Source organism: Camponotus vicinus, unplaced genomic scaffold (genome assembly GCF_025532165.1).
Source record: "Camponotus vicinus isolate PSW18456_S1 unplaced genomic scaffold, iyCamVici1.0 SCAF_4, whole genome shotgun sequence".
In the NCBI taxonomy this organism is placed as follows: Eukaryota; Metazoa; Arthropoda; class Insecta; order Hymenoptera; family Formicidae; genus Camponotus; species Camponotus vicinus.
The window spans coordinates 23,628,665-23,653,786 of record NW_028141976.1 but is presented as its reverse complement, the minus strand read 5'-3'; the positions used below and the strand labels follow the sequence as shown (position 1 = coordinate 23,653,786).

Sequence of the window (25,122 nt, the reverse complement as noted above, 5' to 3'; positions counted from 1 at the left end):
AACACGATGTACATATCGCTCTGCCGCTAAGTGACGTCAAAATCATGTATATGCTGTTATGTAACTATAATTCATTGCATCATTGAAAAACGATTGTAACTCAGCGATTAATTACTTTTTCAATCAAGTAAAACGAAGTGCCACTCTTGTGTTTTCTATCTCGTATTTGCGGAACGGCTTCAACGCTTTCAATGCAATATATTTGTAATTCTGTTGTTATTGTCGAATATCGTTTATTTTACGGACGATGCGAATTTTTCAGTTCGTCGAATTGATTTGCATCTCGCGGAAATCCCGGTATCTCGTTCCGGTTTTCGAGTTTCCTTTATCGGTTTCGCGCGATATCCCGGACGTCCGGAGTATCAAAGTATGTTGCGCTTACAGGAGCAAGGAACTACGCTATTGTGTATTATATAATGTCGTCTACTTGAATACGCCAGAGACTACCAGAGTCTCCCACCTGGTATATCGGGTTTTTCTTTACGGTTTGTTTATGTCGCATGCGCACAATCCGCCCCCGAGAGCCGTCGACTCTCGTCCACCCTTCCAGTCGCCGGGTAGCGTGCGGATGTTTTGCATCGCTCGTCGCTCGATCGCCGGGTTTTTCAGTCAGTGGAGGTGAAGGATTTTTTTCATTTCTGTCATTCGCGCTTAAGAAAATCGATCGATTCAATCGTGCTTCGAATTCCTCCAGACTTCGAAATATGACTACGCCGCGATAAAAGTGACCGTTGGACGTTTCGAAGTTGACGGAATGGCCTCGGACAATCGAATGCAATTAAAAATAAATATCAGTGACTCGAATACGCGAATTTTGTTTACGTGTTTTATAAACATAACGCTTTTAGAAATGTTTCATTCTCGTCGCGATATGCGCGAAATGTAACGTATCCGAAAGAATTGTAAGCAGCGACGAATCTTGATTTCGAGATCAATATCGAGTGATCGAAATGTAAAACAAGATGCAATAGATTGCTGTAGATAATGTATCTATGTTCAGCTAAAATTAGTTATTAAGATACTGAAATCGATGTCAATCTCTAGAAGAATATTATAAAAAAACCTTCGTTTTTGGACTGGAGCAAATTATACAAATCTTCAGTGTGATAAGAATTTCTGAGCAGGACTTTAACACAAATATATATTAAAGTACGGTGCATCTATGAAACTTGTCGTGAATGAACAACCAAAGTTTCAGCCGTGAAACAAGGATTACGCGGATTGGCGACGACTCTGCGCACGGGTAAGCATATCTAAAATATCGTTTTGTACCGCATGTTAAGTACATTCGAACCGTTCAATTTCGTTATCAGAAAATACCACGAGTACTTGTACATTTCACACGGAAGCTACTTATTTTATAAGTTTTATAGAGATATCGACGACACGCGACCGTACTAAATTATTGCTGTAGCACTTCGGCCAGACTATCTAATTGATTTTACTCAACGGCTTAACGTATGTAAACGTCAGGCAAAGTTGGTAGATGTAATACAAGTACTTAGCGACTTATCTTCCTCTATTACATATAACTAGAAGAAAAAAGCTCGCGTTAAAATCTTACCACGAGCTCTTTGCCGAGATAATCTGGCCCTTGATAATCCTTGGCGGACAATTCGCATTTATTGTGTATAAAAGTAAGAAAAAAACTTAATACTTGCGCGTCTCGTAATCTGCGTTCTTTCATAATAATTCATCAAAATAACATTTCGTCGTGAAAACTTTTTTTTTACAATCTTGCACGCAAGAAGCGTTTCACTGATGCACATCCTTTATATCTTACACATTCTATATCCATTTTATATATCGCAATAATATAGACTAATTAAAATTTGGAGCGAACCGATAAATGGCACCATCCGTTGCCCCCCAAAACGAGAAAAATGTTTTTGTCGAAGTCACTCGGTGAAAATTCTCATTTTCACGGTTCGTTAAGATTATCTGATAATACACGAATGCGCAGCGTCGCAATATCTCTATCAAAGATGGGCTAGTAACGATAATCCAACCGGGCGACGCTGCGTCACCCTGCGAATATCGTTAACAATTGGTTTTAGCGGTAATGGATATTCATTGACATTGATTGGATGCCGGTTAGATGGGACTAATTGACCATTAGACGAACAAGGTCTTTCCTTGAGGGCTCGATATCGCGAAGGTCTCTAGCCTCGTTAGCACATCGTCGTTAATATACTATCTACCCTAAGCGCGCGCGCGCGCACTTTAATAGATAACCAAATTTATATCTATATATATATATATATATATATATATATATATATATATATATATATATATATATATGATAACGACAAGACAGAGGAAATATATGGAGCGTAAGATCGCATTAATGGCGATGCTGTACACCCGAGATTCGCGTGACGCTATATAACCGGTCTACAGCATTTCGAGAGACGCATGCTGGGAAGGAAAAAATTTTAATATCCTATCAAAATAATTTTTCTACTCCTCATATTTTATTCTTATACTTTATTATGTCTCATCCCTTCGTTGGAAACCCCAGAATCACTCGACTGTACTTTCATCTGATAATTTAGATTCGCTCAGCGACTCGCGTTAATGATGACCGCATTATTAATTGCTATGCGCGTTCACGTCAGCCCCCGTTATTTTGTTCTTGTGTACATAAGCGGAACGAGAACACCATAGGTGATCGCAAGCGTGCTTCCAGCCGAACGATCGTCTTTCATCGTAATAAAGAGCTACATAATTTAAAGTGACCCGTCGGAGATAACGACTTATAAATCGTTGCGGTTGCTAGGGTGGTCAACATTATCGCGTTATCAGAATTACGAACGACGGTCTCATTGCGCACACCCTACATGACATCTTTATTGTTTACCACATTGCCGCGGTATCATCCCTCGTGCGTGAGTCGTATTCGAATGCGAGAGCAATAGCTTAGCCACTCGAGGCGAAGCATCAGAGATCGAGATATTTTAATCAATGAGAATAAAAATGAGAATAACGTTATACCCTTTCAGATTGTATTAATATGTGCAATGCGAATCTGTATTTTATAACATTAATTAAAAGAAATACTATTTGACTTGCTGCATGAAGAAATTTGAATGTATATACAGGGTGTCCCAGACCACCCGTACATCCCTTTTAAAATGAAAATAAATGGCTTTTGTCAAAAATCGCGAACAATTTTTAAGTAAATCGGATACGCTCTATCAAATGGTGATATTTTCAACTTTTGATTCCGACCGGAAATACGCCTTCCGGATCGGAAGTTGAATTTTTTTAGGGGAATATGGTACTTTTTATTACAGATTCGAATTGTACGTGAAAAAATAAGAAACTTTTGTATCAAACGTTTTTTCTGAAAGTGCCTCTGTCAATCTTAAAATTGACCTTGAAAGTAACTGTGATGAACTTTCAATAATTAATATTTCTATTATTATTACAAAAATCGTTACATGGAACAGGATTTCTTTATTTAATTTACTGCGCTCTACCTCCTCACAAGTGCGTGAGCTCATGCTCAGGGACACCCTGTATATTGAATACATAGATATAAAATTACTTCTATCTCTCTCTCTCTCTTTCTCTGTCGTTCCCATTTTCTTCATAAATGTCGATCTTGACTGAGTCCGAATCGTCAAATATCTGTCGATAAAGCATGAAAAAGGATTTTATTATTTCTATTACTAGTTTATTTTCTCATACCTTCTGGACGAGATGATCGATCTGAAAGATAAAAGGCACGATTAAACTATCCGACCAGTGTGCATATCTGACGGAAGGTTCGCAGATCGACAATCGGTTTCTCGATTTGCGAAACGAATTAAAGATGGTCAGCGTCCGTTTGCACAAATCATTGCACGGCATAGATAGTCCATTTGATTGCATCGGCCAGGAGGGGAACTCGACATTTATAAACGATGGAGGAAGCGAGTAAATAATATATCGGTATCACATGAAGCATCATTTCAACAATCGCGCATGATTTGGCTGTATAGCCGATTGCAATCGATAGCCATGCATCATTCCCGATGTTTCAATTATTCGGAAATGATTCCACGTTGAGCCGGACAATATGTCCATGATACGCGCGCTGACACTGAGTATTCCATTTTGCTTTACTAAAAAATTCCAGATTTACCAGCGAAACTTGTAATTACACGTTTGTGAAACATCAACTGGGATACTCGAACTATTGCGTGCTACATATCCGCGTTACATGCAATCGCTTTAGATTAACAACGTATTCGAGAATTACGCCGCTTATACGCCAATCGATCGCTCCGCACGTAGCGCTGTTCATTTATCATTTTTACAGACTACGCGCGGAGCCCTTTTTCCAGCCATTCAAAAATTCACCATGAGAGCTGCTCTCTTTTTCATTCTCTCCGCCTCTTTCTTTCTCCCTGTTTTTTCCTCGCTCTCCTTCTCTCTCTCTCTCTTTTTTCCGTCTCTTTTTCTCGGGATCAGTCTGTCAGAATTCATCGGACCGGCGAGATGATCGAGCGCTTAAATATGTAGCACCGACCGTCTCGCACCCTCGCTTCTCGCCGTTCCTCGTTTTTCGCACCCGAAACTCCGTCCGGAATTCCGCAGGGTGGAAGGTATCGTCATTGACGATATCGTGTTGCGCGGTGAGGCAGCGAGCGATAAATTTTTCAGAATTTTACGATTCTTCGCGCCAACGGTATGCGCGATTCACCGCGAAAAAGGAAGAGTAGTCGTTCGTTCGCTCGTTCTCTCGTTCGTTCGTTCGCTCGCGGCGAGAAGAACGACGGATCCACCGACGGACGGATGTGCGGTGCTCCCGCGACTGCGAATCGATATGCATTGTCTCTCCTCTTTCTATAGCCTCTCTTTTTCCCGACGCTTTTCGACCCCCGTTCGTCTCTGTCGCGCGAGGCGTTTTTCCTTGCGTCGATCTTTCGCCGTTCGCACTCCCTCAATGCGCCGGCGGTTTTATTTGATCGCTCTCTTATGTTTTATTGAGCAGCTCCTTCGCTCGCGCGCAGTTTGTTTTTTTCCCCTTCTTTTTACGATTACTACCGGAAACAGCTGTGCCCGTGATTTCTCGGTTTAAACGCCATCGCGTTGCCCGGACTCGATTCCCGATACACTGCGCTCGCGACTCGCAACTGTTACCGATGGATTTTTATACGGCCACCGACGTGGAAATTTGTCAGCAGACAGAAGAAGTAAATACGAACGAGGAATTCGGGCGTGAGAGATTATAGCGAGATACCGATGGATTTTTTTACGGCCCGATACACATTTGGAGGAAGTAAATATCACCGAGGAATTCTAGGGAGAGATAAACACATAGATGGTACGTATAATTTCGTATAATATACCGTCAATAAAAACTCTGCGCGCTTGATAAAATCGTCAACTGTTATTCCAATCGATACACATATGTAGTAATCTGTCGGATTTAAGCTAGTCATTAGTGTAGAGAAAAAATTACACGTTTTTTGCGAATTAAGGAACGAATATAACTTACGATGGTGTGTGATGACAACTATGGCATTTATATTCGGTGTCGCAATATCTAGGAAGTTGCGATCGTTTTTTCGCCGTCCCTTGTTAAAGACAATATTTATATATTCCGAGCAGAGCGGCGAGCGTAGTTGAAACACATTTTTATGTAACGTGATATACTAGTGAAGTTGCTTAGCGTGTAGCGGGATAAACATCATAATGTAAGAGGCTGCATCACTTCCTGTTTGCGAGTCTACATTAAAATGCACGGTCGGCGATTTTTTAAAGTCGTCCTGCGCCTCGCCGCGTTCCAGCTGCGTCCTAAGCGATGCGGCATAATATTTCAGGCATACTGCACGTATACTGCATCCTCATTAGAAAATGCTCGGGTTCCGAGTATAAATGTAAAATAAATGCAGTTCTCACAGTACTTCCGTCTTTTTCACGCCTGCGTCGACGCTTTTAATAATAACGCCGCGTATCGCTCGACGTGCTACATTGTTGGCCGCGTATTAAAGGTAATTTAAAAAAAAGTACTAATTACCGTAATTTAATGCGCGCAGCAAAAATCCCGGTTAGAAATCTCATTTCTATGACGCGCGGCATGTCCGAGCAGCATCATGAAATGTTTCTTTTCCACAGAAATGGCGCTCACAGCTTTACACCATTTTTTACATTTTCACGCATTTCGTATGCCTGTAGTGGAGAAAACGAGTTTGACAGAGTCAGAAGGGGAGGAAGGGGAGAGAGAGAAAGATGGTTAGGTAACGCGAAAACTTCGCCGATTCGGTATCGTCATTGAATCTGCTGGTTCTCGAGAGCGAGATGTACCCATTGAAAGCTTTCTTTTCGGATCGTACCTGACCGATCGACTTATTGTAAGTTTCAACCTTCCCACACCGGAAAGGCAGGAAATGGACGGCGGGACGCATAGAAAGGAACGAACGAGTTCGGCGAAGAAAACAGCGAGTCTCGCGGAATACGGATTTCCTGAATAAGAATGAGTTCGGCGATGCTCAAAGACACGGCCGCCTCTAAGAATGAGAAATAGACTTATCTCGATGTTACAAGGAAGATCGACAAGTTTGCGGCGGAGAGATAAAGTTTCAAGACACGACGAGGTGTGCGCGCATGATTTTGCGCAAGATCTTACGCGAAAGTGACGCGATTCAATCAGATTATCGATGAATTCGCTGTCGATAAAATATGATTAAAAATAATTTGCTGCGATTATAATATATAAGCTGATACACAGCGAGAGTAATAAAATAGCATGTAAAGGACTTTATTATACTACAGCAACACGTGCGATTATTCCGCTACACGCAAACAATCGTTCATGAGACCGACATTCCCCGATTATACCGAATATGTCCACTGGGTATCTTACTCGAAGGATATCGATCTCAAGTTTACAACGGATCTTCCCATTCGGATCCATGTACCACGTGCGAAGATCTCAAAGGTCTCGCCGAACAGTCCCGCCACCTTAGTTTCATCGTAAAAATGCAAAGCGTCCCATGCGAATAAAAAGCTCCCCCCGATCGGTGGGAGGCTCATGAAATTTTCAGAAGCTGCGACTACGGTGGCGGCGACGATGGAGGGATTTTGCGTACGGAATGCGTTCATCCCTCCTCTTTCTTCTTTCATTCGTCGTGCCTATTTTTTTCCTTTCCTCTCATCTCGCTTCCGGCGGAAGCGACGCTCGTATATGCTTCCGCGATGTGACGCTCGAAGTGACAATGTTGATAGTGCCTTGCCCGTGTTCAAGGTATTACCCTTCGTGCCCTTTCCTTTCACCTGCAATGTGTGTGTGTCCGCCGGGCAAGTTCCAAAAGTCCTACAATCACTCGCGACTTCACGGAGATGGAGAACGTGCGAATATCCGATTTTCACGGCTTCCCACTTTCCCATCTCCTGCCTTTATTTGATTTTCTACGCGGGTCGCGCCATTCGTTTCTCTTTCGATTTTTCTCCGGTATTTGTCTTTGCTTGAATTATTCAACTGCTTGTTCTCTTTTTTCATCTCCATATTTTCTGTTCTTTTCTTTCTCGATATCTCTTTCGAAAATTGTTAATCATTGTTGTTGGCCTCACACGTAGATTCTATTTTTCTATTTATGCCTGACGACTCATTTCGAATCACGAATATTATTCGCACGTCTATTTTCACTCGTGCAATGCCTCTTTTGCAGCTTTTCCTCACTTTACTATTTCCTTGCTCTGTCTTTTCCTTTTTTCCAGTTGCAGTTTCGACTTTATCGATCCAGGTTCGTGGCGAGATTCTTTTTTATTTTCGAACGTCATTATTACTTGCTCGGGCTCGCCATGTAATTCCATTTGAACTTCCGCTGTGGCAAGCTACGTGACATCCTAGAGATTTTTTCAGCGACAATTTTGCAACGTAGGTCTTTTTTATTTCGAACGGTTAGTGTCGAGACGCCGGAAAACTTCTGCCTCGATGAATATGGTTTACGCACGTCAACGTTCTTTTTCACGATCATTATTTATTTTTCTTCTCTTCTCGACGCTAACATTTCTTACCATGACGATAACCATCGAGTAATTCTTCTTTGGGCAAAAATCACAAGTGATGCCTACTGCAGTAACGACTTGAATACGTATATAGATGTAGTTTTCTTATCCTCGATCCTTTGAAAAAGAATGCGCATTTATAGCAACCAATTACGTAACACGATGTTTCCATCTTTCAGTTCAACGAATCTCTTCGCTCTTCTTATTCAGCAATTCCACACTGAAAATGTAGAGTGAAGCTTTGAGAATAGACAATCAATACACAAATTATTGCGTTTACATGAATCACTTTATAATAGACACTCTTTATACAGACAAGAAGATTTATTGTATATTTTTACGAGACGATAGTTTTTTTCTTAGTACTTGTAGATTTTAAAACTTCTTTGTATTTCGTATAATACGCGTTCAAATCTTCATCTCGATTTTTCGCTTTTTATTTTCTCGCTTATATTCACAAGGCACAGTCTCTCTCGCTGTACCGTATAACGTCAAGTCGTTTGTACTTTTTCCTTTTTTTTTCTCAAGTAACCGTTCCGACCAAGAGCAGCTCTCCTTTATTTTGCGAAATTCTTAGCAGAAGTCTCGAGAAGTTGTCACAGCTCCGCGCGATAACTTCTAAGCAAGGAAGCGAGGCTGGAACTTTTTCCCCGAGAAAGAAACAACCGCGACGACGGAATACTTCCCTTTGCACTTTGTTCATGAGAGACGTCCGCTAATTCCATTTTTTTTCTTGACATTTAATGGAAGCGAACGTCTCATCGGCCTCGTATACTTCCGTTCGATGAATCTTGTCCAGAATTTTTCTTCGTTTCACGGGGTTTCGGACAAAACTTTTAAGAAGTTCTAAGCTTTACTACTGTGTGAATCCTCAAAGGGATAAGTGAGAACTTTTTCTTGTTTAATGAGGTATAATGAAACATACACCATCACGTCAGCTTTTTCTTTGACTTCAATCTCATTTCTTTTCGATTGTATTTCATTTCAATGTAAACGCAGCTATTATTATCGAGTGTTATAAACAGTATAATTTTTCAGAGCGAAAGATCCGTGATTTTATTACATCATTACAATCACTATTTTAAATTATGGATGTTAGTTTTTTATTTGAATTACGTAGATATTTGTATTTTTTCCAAGATTCTTATTGCTAAAAATGTTATAATTGCAATGCTACCGTTTTTATTTGATAAATAAATAAATGTTAAATAAATTATAAATAAATAAATATCTGTTTACATTATTTTATTCAATTCTTTTGATATGAAAAGACTGAATATATTTTCAAGTTAATAGTGTCTATTTCAAGACAAGAGTCATGTCTTAGAATCGTTTGCCAAGAAAACCGATTATGCCGCAAACTATCACAAAACTTGATAGATTTCTTTACACACAATATTATTTCCGAAAATAATACGTCATATAATACATCTTGCTGCATTGTTCTTTTCTTAAACATTACCGATAAAAACGTGGCTACCATACAGAAACGAATGAGCCGTGTTTCTTCTGGCGGCGCCTTGTCACGCAAAAAACGATTGAAAGAACGATGATAGAAACATTGCGTGCAAAATGTATATGTGTGTGTTTTCTTGTATATTTTTTTCTTCCGCTTCGTATCTCCTTTCTTGTCATTTTTGTTGGATAGCGTGCCGTTGCGAGATGTAATAATCTCGTCCATTTCCAAACGCACTTCCTTGTATATATCTTCCTTATTTCGCGAAACTGCCACCGGAAGTCCTAACGAGATAGGGTTGCCTTACATCAAGGACGACGCGCTAAACCCCTCTTGACAAGCTCGACCGACCCACAGGTGGGATTCAAGGGGCTCGAGTGTAGTACAGTCACTGTAGTTAAGATGTTATCGTATCTCACCATGGTGAACTACGGGGGATTCCCCATGGTCAGCCTGCGGGTATATTTTACTGATATGTCTCTCCCGTCCGCTTCCCGTTCCTTCAGCTTTCCATCCATTTCCCCGCTCTTCTTCCACTTAGCCATGATCCCTTCTCGACTTCGATTTTTATCGATTACCATCGTTTCAATCTGTGCACAAGTTTTTCCTCTCGTTTCCATCGTCAAATGGACACTTAAACTGTTCAGAGCGACTAGTAACTATGGATTAAAACGATGATTCAAACGGAATAAAGTCGACGGAAGTCCCCTTGGTCGACAAAATTCCCCTATTTTTTATATCAAGATTCTTCTTATCTGCAATCTTCTAACTGCTGTTACACGGACACCGCCTGCCTTCCGGGTGTGATAGATAGCGCTGCAGGGGACAGCGGTCAATGGTCCATAGGTCTGATCAAAGGGCACTGCTGACTTTGAAGGTGATAAATCCGATTTTATGGAGCAAATTTCAATTCTTTATCGGGAAAAAATTAGGACTATCGAATAACATTAAAGGGAATCCGATAGCTCTTTGTCTAACAAATTTATCTTTGGAAAGCACAGTATCCTCGATGTCGAATTGTATGACAATGTAGCGGAAAATAGATGATCAAACATTTTCTTGTGCAAACATATTTTCCTTTTTCCTTCAATTAATTCATTTCCTTTTTATTAATATTTTCTTTTGTTAACATTATACTAAATTGGACATTGTTAAAACAAATATTGAGAAACAATCAGAAATAAAGAGAATAAAAGAATTTATTGTGCGTGCTTTTTTATCAAATGATTTTTTCAATTTTTAAATAGAAATTAAGTGAGTTTTGTACAATATAACAATCAGAAACATATAAACAATTAAGAATTTGTGTAAGATTTATAAAAGATGCACGCACTTCGATGCTTCGTAAAATCGAAATTAATGCATAACTTGAATCAGGCATTGTGCCAGATTTCTAGAACCGACGTGATTCTCTTGTCGTTAACAACCCGCAGTTAACCGGCTCGCTAAATCGATACAACCGGCGAGGGGAAAAGGCACAACAATTAGCGTTCTGATACGGGGAATCAATCGAGAAGGTAGAAAGAAAGAGAGAGATCTTGGTTCGAGGTAATTGGTCTCGGCTCTCGAGTTTGCGCGACTAGCTCGTCAAAACAGGAACAAATCCTTTATGACGAAGGGCTTCTCGCTCATTGTTCGGGAGATGCACGAAATACAAGAAATAAATTCTCCGTTCGACACAAAAAAAGATCTTTGCAACGATGCAATATATATATTCCAATTTTTCCTATCATTTCTAAATATTTTTTCACACACACATATACATACATATGATTATATGTATGCAAAACTTTTGTATTCTAATAAATATATATATCTATAATTTAAGGATTGCGATTTTTTCAAGATTTAAATGAAAGAAATGATTTGTTCGACAATGAAGAGAAGAATTTGAAGCAACCTTGCTTGTCCGTTTTATCGACCTGCCTTTTTTCGTTTGGCTTTCGCTACCCACGTTGCGTACCGCCAAAGTACGTGGCGTCAATCTTGCATAGAATCCTGCAAATTTACGATTCTATGCCCTCGCGCTGAATTACATTCGACGAATGCCGTAGAATGGGTCGCGACTATCTCCACGTCCGGTATCCATTCGCGTTGCTGCATTGTGCACGTCTGTTTTATCGCTCCTCTTGTTCTCCGTCGAGGCGATTTCAGAGCGGCGATGAGATTAGCTCGATACGTGCGACACGGCCATGGTTAAAATGAAGCGCGCAATATTTCGGCCGCGTGCGACTAATCGCGCGGACTTGTAAGAGGGAAAACAAGGTAATCCGCGCGCGAGTATAAATATATAATTTTCATCAACACGTTAATGCTATGTCGAGACTGCTCAAAATCGTATAGCTCTCGGCATCATTAAATTTCCCGAACTGCGTAATCACGCAATAAGAGACAAAGAGAGAGAGAGAGAGAGAGAGAGGGAAAGACAGTTGCGTGTGTATAGCATCATGAATTTTTTAATACATAATCAGCAGTTGTCAGTAATCTCTATCTGCAGGAAAAATTTGCACAACAGAAAAGTATCTTAAAGTGCTGTCATTTCATGCAGAAAGTCTCGTTCGTTTCTATATTCTCTTTGTCATTTTTCCATCCATATCAACTATACTCCAATAGACACTCGTGCGATAACATGCGATCAACATGCATTGGCTCAATAAGTTATTGTTGTATCATAAAGAGTCAATTTGTATGTAGTGTAAAGAATATAGAGACGCTTTGCCATGCAACACTTGTTATCGAATATTTCATGGGTAATTTCGCAGACGTTGTCCGCCGTATTGAGGCGATTTTTCTTGTCGGGCAATACACATTCACACGCGATAACAGCGCAATATCAAAGGAAAATCCTGCCAACCGTAATTTAGATTTTCAATCTCGTAACGAATCATATTCCTCTGCGGTTAAACAAGTCATTTATTTTACTCAGTTTAAATGTCATGTATTATAAAGGAAGAGATACGTATTTGCTTAACATTTCATGCCTTGCGGATATAGTTTAAATAAAATTACAGATGAAACGGAACTTTTATCATTTATATCACTTTTAATAAAATTGATAATTTTCAATGAGAGAGAGAGAGAGAGAGAGAGAGAGAGAGAGAGAAACGCATCTCTTATAGAAGATATAATTTTCTTATCATTCATATTTTTAATAAAATTGATAATTTCAAATAAGAAACACATTCTCTTAGAAGATCTAATTTTCTTATTTCTCTATCGCCAATTTTCAACATTAATATGCATGCGCAATACACCGTGCGTAATACAATGAACGTATATTGTATACGAGTATAATCGCGCGTATGACTGTCTTACTTGCATTTCAGTAGCGCATTTGCCGCAATGATAAATAATCGCTATACATACAAATGCAATACGGAGAGAGCATCTCCCACATACCGCGAAAGAGGGCACCGATATAACTATCCGCCTGGTTCGAATTTTTCATTCGCGAGACTCCGCTGCGGTATATCTCGCCGACAATGGCGAATACCGGTTAAAGCCGGGTCGCGTCGTTGCATACGCGATTCACCGCGTGAATAAAGAAACGGAGCAGTTGCGATGTATGCGCGTCGTAAAAAAGGAGATTCATCCGTCCCCGGCAAACATATACGAAGAAGTCACATCGAGATTGACCTACATTTGACTCTTTATTTCCTCGCGAAAAGTGATAATCATCACCGTCGACTATTCTCGCCGAAATAATACCTGCACCGACCGTAGCTACTGCGGCAAAGCATAACCGCTTGTGAAATTGGAGGTAAATTAATGATCAGTTCGGGCCTCGTGTTCGGCGAGTAATTACCGATCCCGTCGGGAGCGAATCCTACGAGAGGGTGGTGTCGGGCGTGGCAGGCGAAGAAGGAATTTAGCCAAACCTCCCTGTAATTTCTCGTTCATCCCTTCGCAAACTTGGCAGTGCCTAGGGTTATTCCAAGAGAGTCTCGAACTGACGGCGGGGAGGATGCGGAGAAGACGAGGTGGCGGTAGAAGCGGCGGGCGAGGTATAAAGAGAGATGCGTAGAGAAAGATGTAAGGGGAGAGGGTGGATGGTCTTAGTCGGTGCGAAGGAGCAAGTTGCGCGCTCGCTCCTCCGCCCTTCCCTTTTTCCCCTCCCGGGAAGGGCTTCCGTGTAGTAGGTGAGTTATTGGCGTTACGTTAGACGTCACATGCAGCGTCGACCCGGCAAGCCTCCGCACTCGAGAGCTACTCGCCAGCTTCTCCCCCTATTTCACTGCGAGTAAGACGCAATGTCAGATGCAAGACAAACGTCTCAATCCTAACCAGAATGACAGAAATGACGCCGACGATGACAGCATATGAATCCTTCCGCTACGTTTGGCGAAATCGTCGGAAACAGGGCCCGTGTACTCGTGACGATCTTTTCAAAATCTGGACTTGAACGATTTACATCGGTTATGATTTACGGTATATGATTATCTCTTCCCATTGCTTGTCACGCAGATGATGTGTAAACATACTCGAATAAAATATCGGTGAGTTTCAGGGGACCTTATACGTATTACATAAAACGATTGGAAGTAGTTAAGAAGGGAAAGAATGCAAATATATTGAAATGGGATTTTATTTCTTCGCGGAATATACAAATATTCAGAAAATCGTGAAGCAATGATATTGTATGATATATATAAATAAATACGAGATGAATCAATGATTTATTAATTTAAAAAATACAAAAAACTTAATTACATATTTAATTATTTATTTAAAATTTAATTATTATTGTCGATTTTGTTCAAAGATTGGAATATACTCTTATATATTTGTAGCTTTAGTATATACTCGCAATTATTGCGTTGTATAAATTTGTCAAATATTTAGCTATCGATCGCAAAAGAATGTATATTACGAATAATATTATTTTCATTGCAAACTTGAGCTTGTAATATCAATTTGATAGAGGACATTTCAATATTACAGAGCAGCCATTTATGTCAGGTAGCTATCTTCGTATGACATCCCTCAAAGAGCGACATATTGTTCACCATTGACTATCTAATGGCAGAAGTCATACACTCGTATCGCGTGAGAAATGTCGTGTTGCTGGGTGAATAACGGAAATGGGCAACCGTAGCAACAGCGATTTCTTTCCCGTCGTGGAGAACAATGTGACATTGCCAGCGTGACGAAGAAAATATGCGGAGAATCGGTGTACTCGATCGGGGAAGAAGATGGCTGTGATTTGTCATCGTAGTCCGCGAGCAGTATTTTGTATGCGCAGCACGTTATAATTCGAGATTATGCTACTATCGCGTTATAAAACAGTATCTATTTTTTTTCCTTTTGAATTGATTTTATTTATTGAGAAAAAAAATTAGAGAGAAATAAAGCAGAATTAATACAAATTTATTTGCTGAATTAGTATAGTATTTTGATGTTGAATTTAATTTAGCAAACGTCTTATTACATATATGTATATTATTCTTATTAAAAATACAATTCTCAATAAGCACGATAACTTGTAGGGATATAATAGTTGAGATATATTGATAATGACATTGATAAAAGATGATCGATCAAAGTCAAAGGTCAATTGGGAATTCCCTTTACCCCGAAACTAGCTTGCGACGCTTTATTTGTTCTGGCCGATATGGAAAAGTGGTTAGGTGGTTAAGTGTGTTACGATCAACATCTTGTCGTTACTATCGGAGCTTCTTGTGTAAACTTCTTTCTTTATGTATAAAAGCGTCTTTGCGACAAATCTTTAAATTCAGTTTTTACCTCGAAAGATGAGCAACACAAAATATTGACACGATCATAAAATTAATAAATCATCGATTCATTGGTTCTCATCTCGTATTTATTTATATATATAATATCGAAAAAATAAGATTCTTCACTTCAATATATTTGCATTCTTTTTCTCCTTAACTACTTCCAATCGTTTTGTGCAATACGCCTCGTATAAGGCTCCCTGAAACTTATCGCGAAACGTCGATCTAAATCGCACCGAATGTGACCGATAAAGGCGGCCTTAATGACATTGGCCTTCTCCTCGAACGCCAATCTCGAACGAGAACGCATTCGATTCGGAGTACATTTATCTTGGCCCCACCGTGGCACGCCGTTGTAAAGTATGGTTCGACGACCCTCTTTCGACCCTTCCGCCAGCTTCCGGGCTGTACTCTTGATGGAATACGTGCATGGACTGCGCCCATGCTTTCGCTTCCGTGGAATTCGCGTTTTTACGAACACTCGGCAATTTCGGCAAATTCTTCCGAAATTCTTTCGGAAGAATAAACCTGTTTGATATTTGTTCAATTCCAAAAAGTATTTTTGCTTGAAATATTAGATACACAATATAAATGATCAATCCAAAAAATTGTTAACATATTTATTTAAATTTTGTGTTAAAAAAATGTAAAAAAAATACGTTAAAAAATATGAAATATTTTTATATCTAACGCGTTCGTGTTAATGCAGGGATAAAAAATATCGGAATAAATCTATTATATTGATACACAAAAGCAGGATGGTTAATCAGCACTCTTATACATATTGTTCGGAAACCATATATTCTTCAGCGTCACGAACGCAGCACGATGGAATACTTGGGTGGCGGGTTCGGCGCCTCGTCGGTAGCGAAAGCCGACTCGCAGTGATTTGTTATCGTAACACCACGATGGTGTTTGCCTAGCAAATCCTTAGCCACGTCTGCCCGCCGCATCTCATCCGATCCACCGCGCGGTCGACCCTCGCTCAACCCTGAGTCAACCCCTTGTAAAAACACGAGTTCACCTTGAGTCGGAATCGCGTCTACATGCGCATTTGTACGAGTCAACATCAACTAATACCAGTAACGACGACGGTAGTAGCAACATTTGAGCCATGATGGTAAACGACGAGCCATTGGAATGAGGTAGAAGGCAAACTGTGCCATGACCTGTGAACGCGCCAGGCTTTCATCCTTCCGGCGAAGCAACCTATATTTCAAGCGGTGATAAATCAGCTAAGATTCCGGAAATTTACGCGCGACCTGGATCCGCCATGGCTATCATTCCTGCCTGCAGCGAGGGAGGAGAAGGTGGAGAGAGAAAGAGGACTCGTCTATAAGAAGGCGCGGCGCAAAACGGCGAAGAAAAAAAATCGGGAGTGGAATAGCAGAAAGAATAAAAGAGGTCGTTAAAGGTGAACTGATCGTTCGATCGTTGTAAATAACTCCACGGGGGATCGAACCGTAACTTCGAAAAACCTCGAAAACATTTCGTGGATACATCGCATCAATATCGTTTTTATCGTTACAGATACTGCATTGTCTTCTGATTAGATCATTTGTATTCATATTGTATGGTTGGCGTTAGGCGTAGCCATCTACGGCTGGTGTTAATTTCACTATATGCAGCGCACGTAAATAGCAATATACAGTGTATCATAAATTTCGCCACGTCTTTTCATCAACTATATGGTAGGAATAGATTTGCGTATATCTGTATGTGTGATAGTAACGTAGCGATCAAGTTTGATACCATATGCGTACTGTATGTAACTAACTATACTTCGAACAGAACTACTCCATGAACTTATCGAGAATCAACAAAGTTTAATAATCTACGATGTGAGATCATCAGCTGACATCAGAGAATATGTATGTTATCCCTATTTTCTTTCATTAAAAATTATATTATTCAAATACGATTCGTTGGTAGAACATGGAATCTTTTAGAAGCTCGCGTGAGTCGGAACTATCGATTTCTTCATACTAATTGGCAAATTATTCCGTCTGCACTCTAGTAATAATCTACCGTTGTCTTCCGAGCTCTAGTTTCAAGTAGATGTTATTATAATCAAGAATACATCATCACCGCGGGCGAGAAAGTTTCTCTATAAGCATGAAGACTCGGAATAATTAATGCGAGGGACTTCTCTTTCGATATTCATACCAGTGAGCGTAACAACCTCTCGGTCTCGAGCTTTCATTTAAAGTATGTTGATAAAAGTTACTTGGAAATTTCTTAAAGATCGACTTTGGCAAACAAACATTATTTTTGAATGAGTGCATTCTCTTCGGTAGATACAAATATAATTTTCTTCCTTATAATACATAATTGAAAATTATAAATATAATATATTATATTATAAAATATTAAAAATGTTACACACACATGTGCATGTCTTTAATTATATTATAAAATTAATAATGACAATTACAATGAGATGAAAGAATCATAAGTTCCATTTCAATGTCCAATCTCTAGTTGATACATAATTATCATTATGTAATACGTTAAATTTACTTCGATAAGTTTGGAGTTTAACCTGCTCCCAATGTAACTACTTATTAGATGCAACTGTTAATTATGTCCTATTAATTTGGAGTTAGTGACAAAGTATTAGATAGCGTTATCGGAATCAGCGTCAGCTGTTTTCATCGGTTGCTCGGCAACGAGAATCTGCGAGGGCGGGGAAATACGTTGGCGTTTTCAATTTGTACGCTTTATGAGCAACTTTGGAACATAATCCACGGAAAATGATCGTCCAATCATTCGTAGCAATCATACGTTAAAATGTTATTACTGTTTGATCAATACATATGTATTATTGTGTCGTTATCGATATATATTGCGATACACAAAATCTCGTATTTTAAATATTTACATTATAACATTTAATATAATTAATATAATAATATAATATAGTAATAAAATATGATTATATTTATAATTTACGGCAACTTAATGAATTGTGTGGATGATATTGTATTAAAATTTCTTTCCCTGATGTTTATATTAGTTTTCTCTTTCTAAATAGAAGATAAATTTAAACTACACGTGCATTACAAATACACATGTACGATCGTTTATATTAAGAAGTACACCGTATCTCACACATCAAGTTTACGCACAGTAAACAGTAGATCATATCTATACATGGTCTAGTTGAGGGTAGTTAAATTATCGGATCTCGAGCTTCACCTGGATCGATTGAATTCGTAATAGATTTAATCGATAGCTCGAGAGAATATTCGGAAAACATTTAAAGAAAGTCGTCTTGACAAAAATCTGATTTTTATTGTTAGATATGAAAATGCAATTACGTATCAACTGTCACAAATATATGTCGAGAAATTTCATCAAATATAGGAATACAAGCCCGAAATCGTAATTTTACAAGAATAAGACAAAACGTTTTCGAATTTTATACATAGGAACATAATTCTTACATGTTTTGGATAAGAAAGCATTAGAAATACTAATATTTATCTATTTTTTTAAATATATAATATCTTAATGTCTTATTTTAATTAATATCTCATTTTTCAAAAAATTAAGGATATGCTCTTCTGTTATAAAACCCTCGGTATATTTTACAATGACTAATAAGCAAAATTAAGCGTAAAATATCATGAATATTTGAAATAAAAATTGTAGATACACATAAAAGTTATGTATTCAAAATAAAGTAAACATTTATTTTCAGAATTTTATAATGTAATAATTTATTAAATACCGGTATCAAAGAGATATCATTTTCCAAAAAAAAGATGACTAATAAGTTCCTGTCCATCAAAACATTTGTTGAATAATAAAATAATGTTTTTTCATTACTTATTATTTAATTTTCATAAATTTATCGTATTAAAATTAAAATATTAAAATAAAAAATGATTTAAAACTCATTAATATAATGCGCAATAGCAAATTGTAGTACACAATGTAGTAAAAAAAATACAAATAAATGTTTTATATAAATATTATATTATAATATATATAAAGCAGAATGTCAATAATTATATTCAACACATTTTTTGATAGACACGTAAGCCTATTATTCATCTTTTTTTTGAAAAATGATTATTTTACAATTTAATTTTCTAATTATTCTTCAAATAAATGTATTTCATAAAATTATATAATTCCTGAAAGAAACTTTTCGGATTAGAATAAAATAAACTAGTACAAAAATAATAAAATTTTCGATAGAATCAACTTTTATAAAATATGGTAAAAATAAAAATTTAATTTTTTCATATCCGTAATATAAATTATTAATTTTTATAACTTATAAATAATTATGCCAATAATTAATTTTTACATAAATAATACAATTATCTAACAGAGATAAATATTCTAAAAGAACAGCATTTTAAGAGAATAGTTATATATTATATATATAATAGTATATAAATGTAAAATAAATCATTACCGCGAAAAAAAAATAGATTATAAATTATACTTACTTTTACAGTTGCCCTACCATCGCTCGATGTTCCCTGAGCCTTCTCTTGTTCCTCCTGTTACTTTATAGCATACGACATTTATAGAACACTACACTCACTCGCGATAATTACAATTTATTTAATGATGATCGACCACAATATTTTGCACAGCATTTCCGACATCAATCCCATGTTATATTTCATCACATTATGACGGAAAATATATAATAATATGAAAATTATATTCGTTACAAATACTCGACATTCAATAATCATTAATTATAATCAAGTAATAGTAGGAAATAATCGTGTTTTGCTCTCTTTTAGTACTTATAATCGTAATTCATAAGATAATGTGATGATACACGAAACGGCTCACACCGTTACCTGCCTGAATAATAAGGTTAAGGTATGTAAACACATATACATACACACACATAATTGCGCGTTATATATCATAAGACGCTTCGTGTATCATCACATCTCTTGTTTACATTTATAACATGGCCTTGTCATTCATAAGATGGGACTCAAACCGATAGTGGCGCGATTTGCTTCGTATATTATCTCGCATATCGATGATATATGTATATTAAAACGCGAATTCTATTATGTATTTATTCGATGGAAATCTACTGCGCGAATAATCGACAAATTGACGGTATATATTCTACAAATATTTATCTATTTTATAATTTTACCATGTATAATTATTTACATTATAACATAATTCTACAGGGTGTCTCGAATTTAAATATTAAAACTTCAGGAGCATATGACGGATCAATAAACAATAAAGAAAAAGGAGAAAAATAAAAACTTTATTTTGTTTTTTTTTTCAATTTTCACCAAAACGAAACAACGAGTAAATCTTTAAAAGATTACTTAGTTTCGATCGATTTTTTTCTTATATTTAAATTTGGAACATTCTATATATTATTTGTTAGCAATAAAGAATTGTCACGGCAAATAGCGCATGAATTTGATTTGCGATTTTGAGTAGATTGTAGCAAATGTAATTTTTGCATCGTTCTTTCGTTGCAATATAATGAAGTGTATCGTAACTTAATTACGTCGAAAGTGTTAAGTAAAGTGTCGCGCGATTGTTTTACATATTTTACCGATCAATATATGTGTAATTAACCACATTTTCGCAAGTGAATGCTATAAGAAAGCAGCAAAATATAAACAAGAGAAAAAAGGGAAGCCCGAAAAAGTGTCGAGCGATGACGGAACAACTATATGGTAAATAATTTATTATTTTAATTTAATATTTATAGGTTTATTTTCGCGGTAGTGAAATCCGTTTCACATTATTGTATAATACAATGTTTATGAAAAAATATTCTAAATTTATTTTAAAATATTTATATAATGAGTTATATATAATTGAAAAAATGGAATAAAAATTATATTTTTATTAATTATATTTTGTTAAAATGCATATTAAAAAGTTTTTCTCAACGAAAAAATGATTACAAAATGTAATTATGGGAAATTATTATTTTTTATAATTTTAATTGTGTATACTCTACTTTACATAGATATAATTTACATAATTAGAATTTGTTTATATTTTACAGGTCACAACATTATATATTACAACTTCGCATTATATCGGTGAGTTTTGAACTATATTTTATATTATAATCTCAAAATAATCTCACAAAACAATGTATGCAGCTTTTATGACGGATTATCCGATAAAAAATGATTCCAATCATATCAAATAAAATTAAATGTAATGAAAAGTTGGCGTTCGTAAGCCCAAAGATCAAAAGTTATCGACTTTTTTTTTTGGCGAAAGAGGGGGATACGAATGCCCGCTTCGATGAATAAAGGTGTGTTAATTAAAGCTTCTCATTAACGAACTTGCCTTTCGCAATCTCCAGCTCCTGTCGACCTTACTCCCCTATTTAATGTAACAAATCACGATGAAATAAATCAACGACCTACAAATGTCTCGCCAGTACTCGAAACGGTAACAATGGCAATCGGCTAACAATGAAATCGATATACTCCGTAGTCCCTAATTAAAATGAACGCTAAATTTCTCGGCGGTGAATGTAATATTACAAATTATTGAAGCGACCGGAATTTATAAATTAATTAAAGCTTATAACAAAGTAATAATATACATAGATAGCGGAAAAAAAATTCTCAGGATAAATTCTCAGGCACGTTACTGTTAGAGATGAATATGCTAACGAATTTGCCATTTTCCTATGGCAAAAATAGTATAATATTTTTTAATATTGCGCGGATCAAAAATATATGCACATTATTTATACAAATGGCATGATTCCGTTTCTAAGACTTTCCGGATCCGTCCAATATTTCTGAAATGTACAGCGCTTTTGTTCGTTATTTGTTCATATTGCGAGGTAAAGCAGACAAATATCAAAATCGGGTTTTGCCAGGATCGTCGCACGAATACAGGTCGAGGAGCGATTTTGCATTTTCTCGTCTCTCCTTTTGTCTCAGGTGCTTGGAGCTACGTCGAGGAACGCAAATCGAAGAGTTGCAGAGAGGCACGATAATTTCGCACGGTGAGAAAACGTTCGCAGTCCTGAGACGGTACAGGAGGTGGAGTTTCCTTGTTCGACTCTCAATTCGTCGGACGAAAATGGAGCGCTATAACAACCTCTCAGGACTGTTCTCTCCTTGCGTTTACAATCGCGCAAATTACTTGCATTTTTAAGCCATTAGTGCAAGAATAAATGTATTATAGTGCACTTGGCGCAGAGAGATTTATGTGACATATCTAACTTAACGTAACATAACACTGTCGAAAACATCGCGAATATTCGTGCTCTCTACAAAGGCATTCTCATGATCTTCACAATCAAGAGCGATCGATTGATCGATCAGATTACGGCGCTTTTATCAACAAGAACAATCTACCATCCCTTGCGAAAGGGGTGGGACGAGTGCTGTTTGTCGCAAACTCTAGTGGCGAATTGATGCTATCGAAAGTTATCGCTACGCACAGCGAGGCTGTAATCCAGCCGGCTTGTATTGAGTCCGTGCTTGTTCGACACCCTCGAGGCTTCTCCCTGTTACTACATTACGTGTGTGTCTCACATGTATGCAATCACGCATACTCACGCACACGGATGTGTATTATCGCGCGTGAGTATTTTTGGAGTCGTTCGCGCCTCGTACCGTAGGGAGGGAAATCTGTGATCCCCGATACCAGACGCTTATGCAACATGCAAGGGTGTCTGAAGCAGTCCTTCAGTCCGCCCCAAACGACCGCCAGCCACCTTTCTGTCGCACCTCATTATGCCAGCGCTTCGTTAGCGTCGACGAACAAAGGGCGAATTCGTGGTGATCGGCATCCGCGAATGACACGTCGCGTCGAGTAATTGAAAATTTTACTATACACTGTCTACTTGCGTTTGCGTGCGCTTGACGATGGTTGATATCGAAAAAAAAAACGATAAAAAAGATGCACGTGCATTGTGAAAAAAAATCACCGCAATATATCCATAGAGTCAAATTAACATATTCGCCCGCACGATCTGCACATTAATGCTTGCGTAAATGTGGTAGCGTGACAGTAAAGATAGAAATATCGCAGATAGATAACCCGCGCGACAGTCCGCACTCGTAAACCAGAAACTTGCGCAATCACAAGTTGGCAGAAGTCCGCCGCGAGCTCGTGAATCTGAAACTCATAAAACTACCGTAATTGTAAAACACAAAAGAGCATAGGCGGGGCCAAAATATTGTAAGATCGACTAGAATATGCTTTGCGATATGAATCATTTTTCACTTGTTGAAATCTCTCTTTCTCTCTCTCTCTCTTTCTCTCTCATTATTTTTCTACAATCTTCCAAATATTTTTCTCGTTACTTGTTTTTGCACCATACATCTGTACAAAAAAGAGAAACTACGAAATAACAAAAACACGGCTGATGGTCCGGAAACTTCAATAAATACGGTGTTTTTCCGAAAGAGTCACCATTTCAGCTTCGAATTGCTTACGTTAAAGCGAAAGATTCTCAAAGCGTTACTTCCTTTTATCGGAATTCGATATTCGCTTTCGTCCTGGGAAAGGCTACTTTGATGGCTCTCGCGGATCTTCTTTCTTCGGCAAAATCTGGCTCCGGGGTAGGTTAGATAGACGTGCTACCGGATGACCTTTGGGGAAAATATCATATTCCTTGCTCGTTGTTGCTGCTAATACTGACTCGCTCTGCGGTTTCTTTGAAGCGCCGTTATCCGGAAATCGTTTGCTTACCCCCGATGTATGTTGGTAAAAGTATCCATAAATATCACGAAAAGTGGAAACCATCAACTTTCATCTACGAGAAACCGCCAACCTTTCTCAAAGGTTCTCTCATAAGCTACATTATTTCTTCAGGAAAATTTCTTCCAGTCGCTGAACCTTATTATGATGTCTCGAATGTTCTTTTTCTTAAATTATCTATGTGCACAATACAAAGTAAACATTATGCATGAATAAATGTTTCAATATCGATGAGTCTCTGAATATCTGTCAACATTATCAGACGATATATTTTATATCGCAATACACACGACATAAAATGTCACGATATAAATCATGAAAAAGTTAATGTGTATTACAATTTACTCATTTTTCTTTTATTATACAGGGTGTTCCTAAAAGGTCTCGTCAAACTTTAACTACGTATCAAAACAAAGCAAAATGTCCATATAAACATGGGTCCAAAAATGCCTTCCTTCTGAGATAACACAGGGTGAAGTCACGTATCTTCATAGGCCTATTTGGCTCAATCACTGTAGTAATGATTTGCATCAGATAAGATGTTCAAAGTGGCCACCATGAGCAGCAATGCACGCTCCACAGCGTCGCACCATGGATTGTCGAACATGTTCGAGAATTCCGGGAGTACCCCGAATTGTGTTACACCCATCAACAATACGATCGCGCAGAGCCTGTCGATCAGGAACTGGTGTAGCATAAACAAGACTCTTGAGGTATCCCCAAACGAAAAAGTCCAGAGGATTTAGTGATTGAGCCAAATAGGCCTATGAAGATACGTGACTTCACTCTGTGTTATCTCAGAAGGGGGGCATTTCCGGACCCATGTTTATATGGATATTTTGCTTTGTTTTGATACGTAGCATCTATGGTTAAAGTTTGACGAGACCTTTTAGGAACACCCTGTATATTAGAAATAAATACATGTTAGAAATATTTTTATAGTCCTATTATATTGCTTCGAGTAATAATATTCGAGACCTTTCTATGTGTGTGTAATTCATTAAAGTCTAGATTAACTCTCTAGCCGCTACACACATAGTTAATCAAATTCATTACGCTTTTGTGAGAACACGTATTCGAAAATCACTATGATTTTATTGGCGCGCTAAAGTCTACGCTCTAAAGTCGGTAATTGAAAATTGTCGTTATAGTTACTGATTACTACTGACTCTCGTATACGACAGCGCATTTTACCCAGGAATATGATATATTTTCTAGTAAAATCTTATG

General features: G+C 37.7%; 1 protein-coding gene across 1 annotated transcript in view; it reads left to right on the top strand.

The window, feature by feature from the left end:
* The first annotated feature begins 610 nt into the window (after window positions 1-610).
* The window catches only part of Sema2a (Semaphorin 2a), a 345,146-nt gene continuing 320,634 nt past the window's right edge, over window positions 611-25,122 (top strand). The window contains exon 1 of the mRNA XM_083095917.1: window positions 611-1,243. The gene's annotated coding sequence lies outside the window, so the exon portion shown is untranslated. The remainder of the gene's footprint in view (window positions 1,244-25,122) is intronic.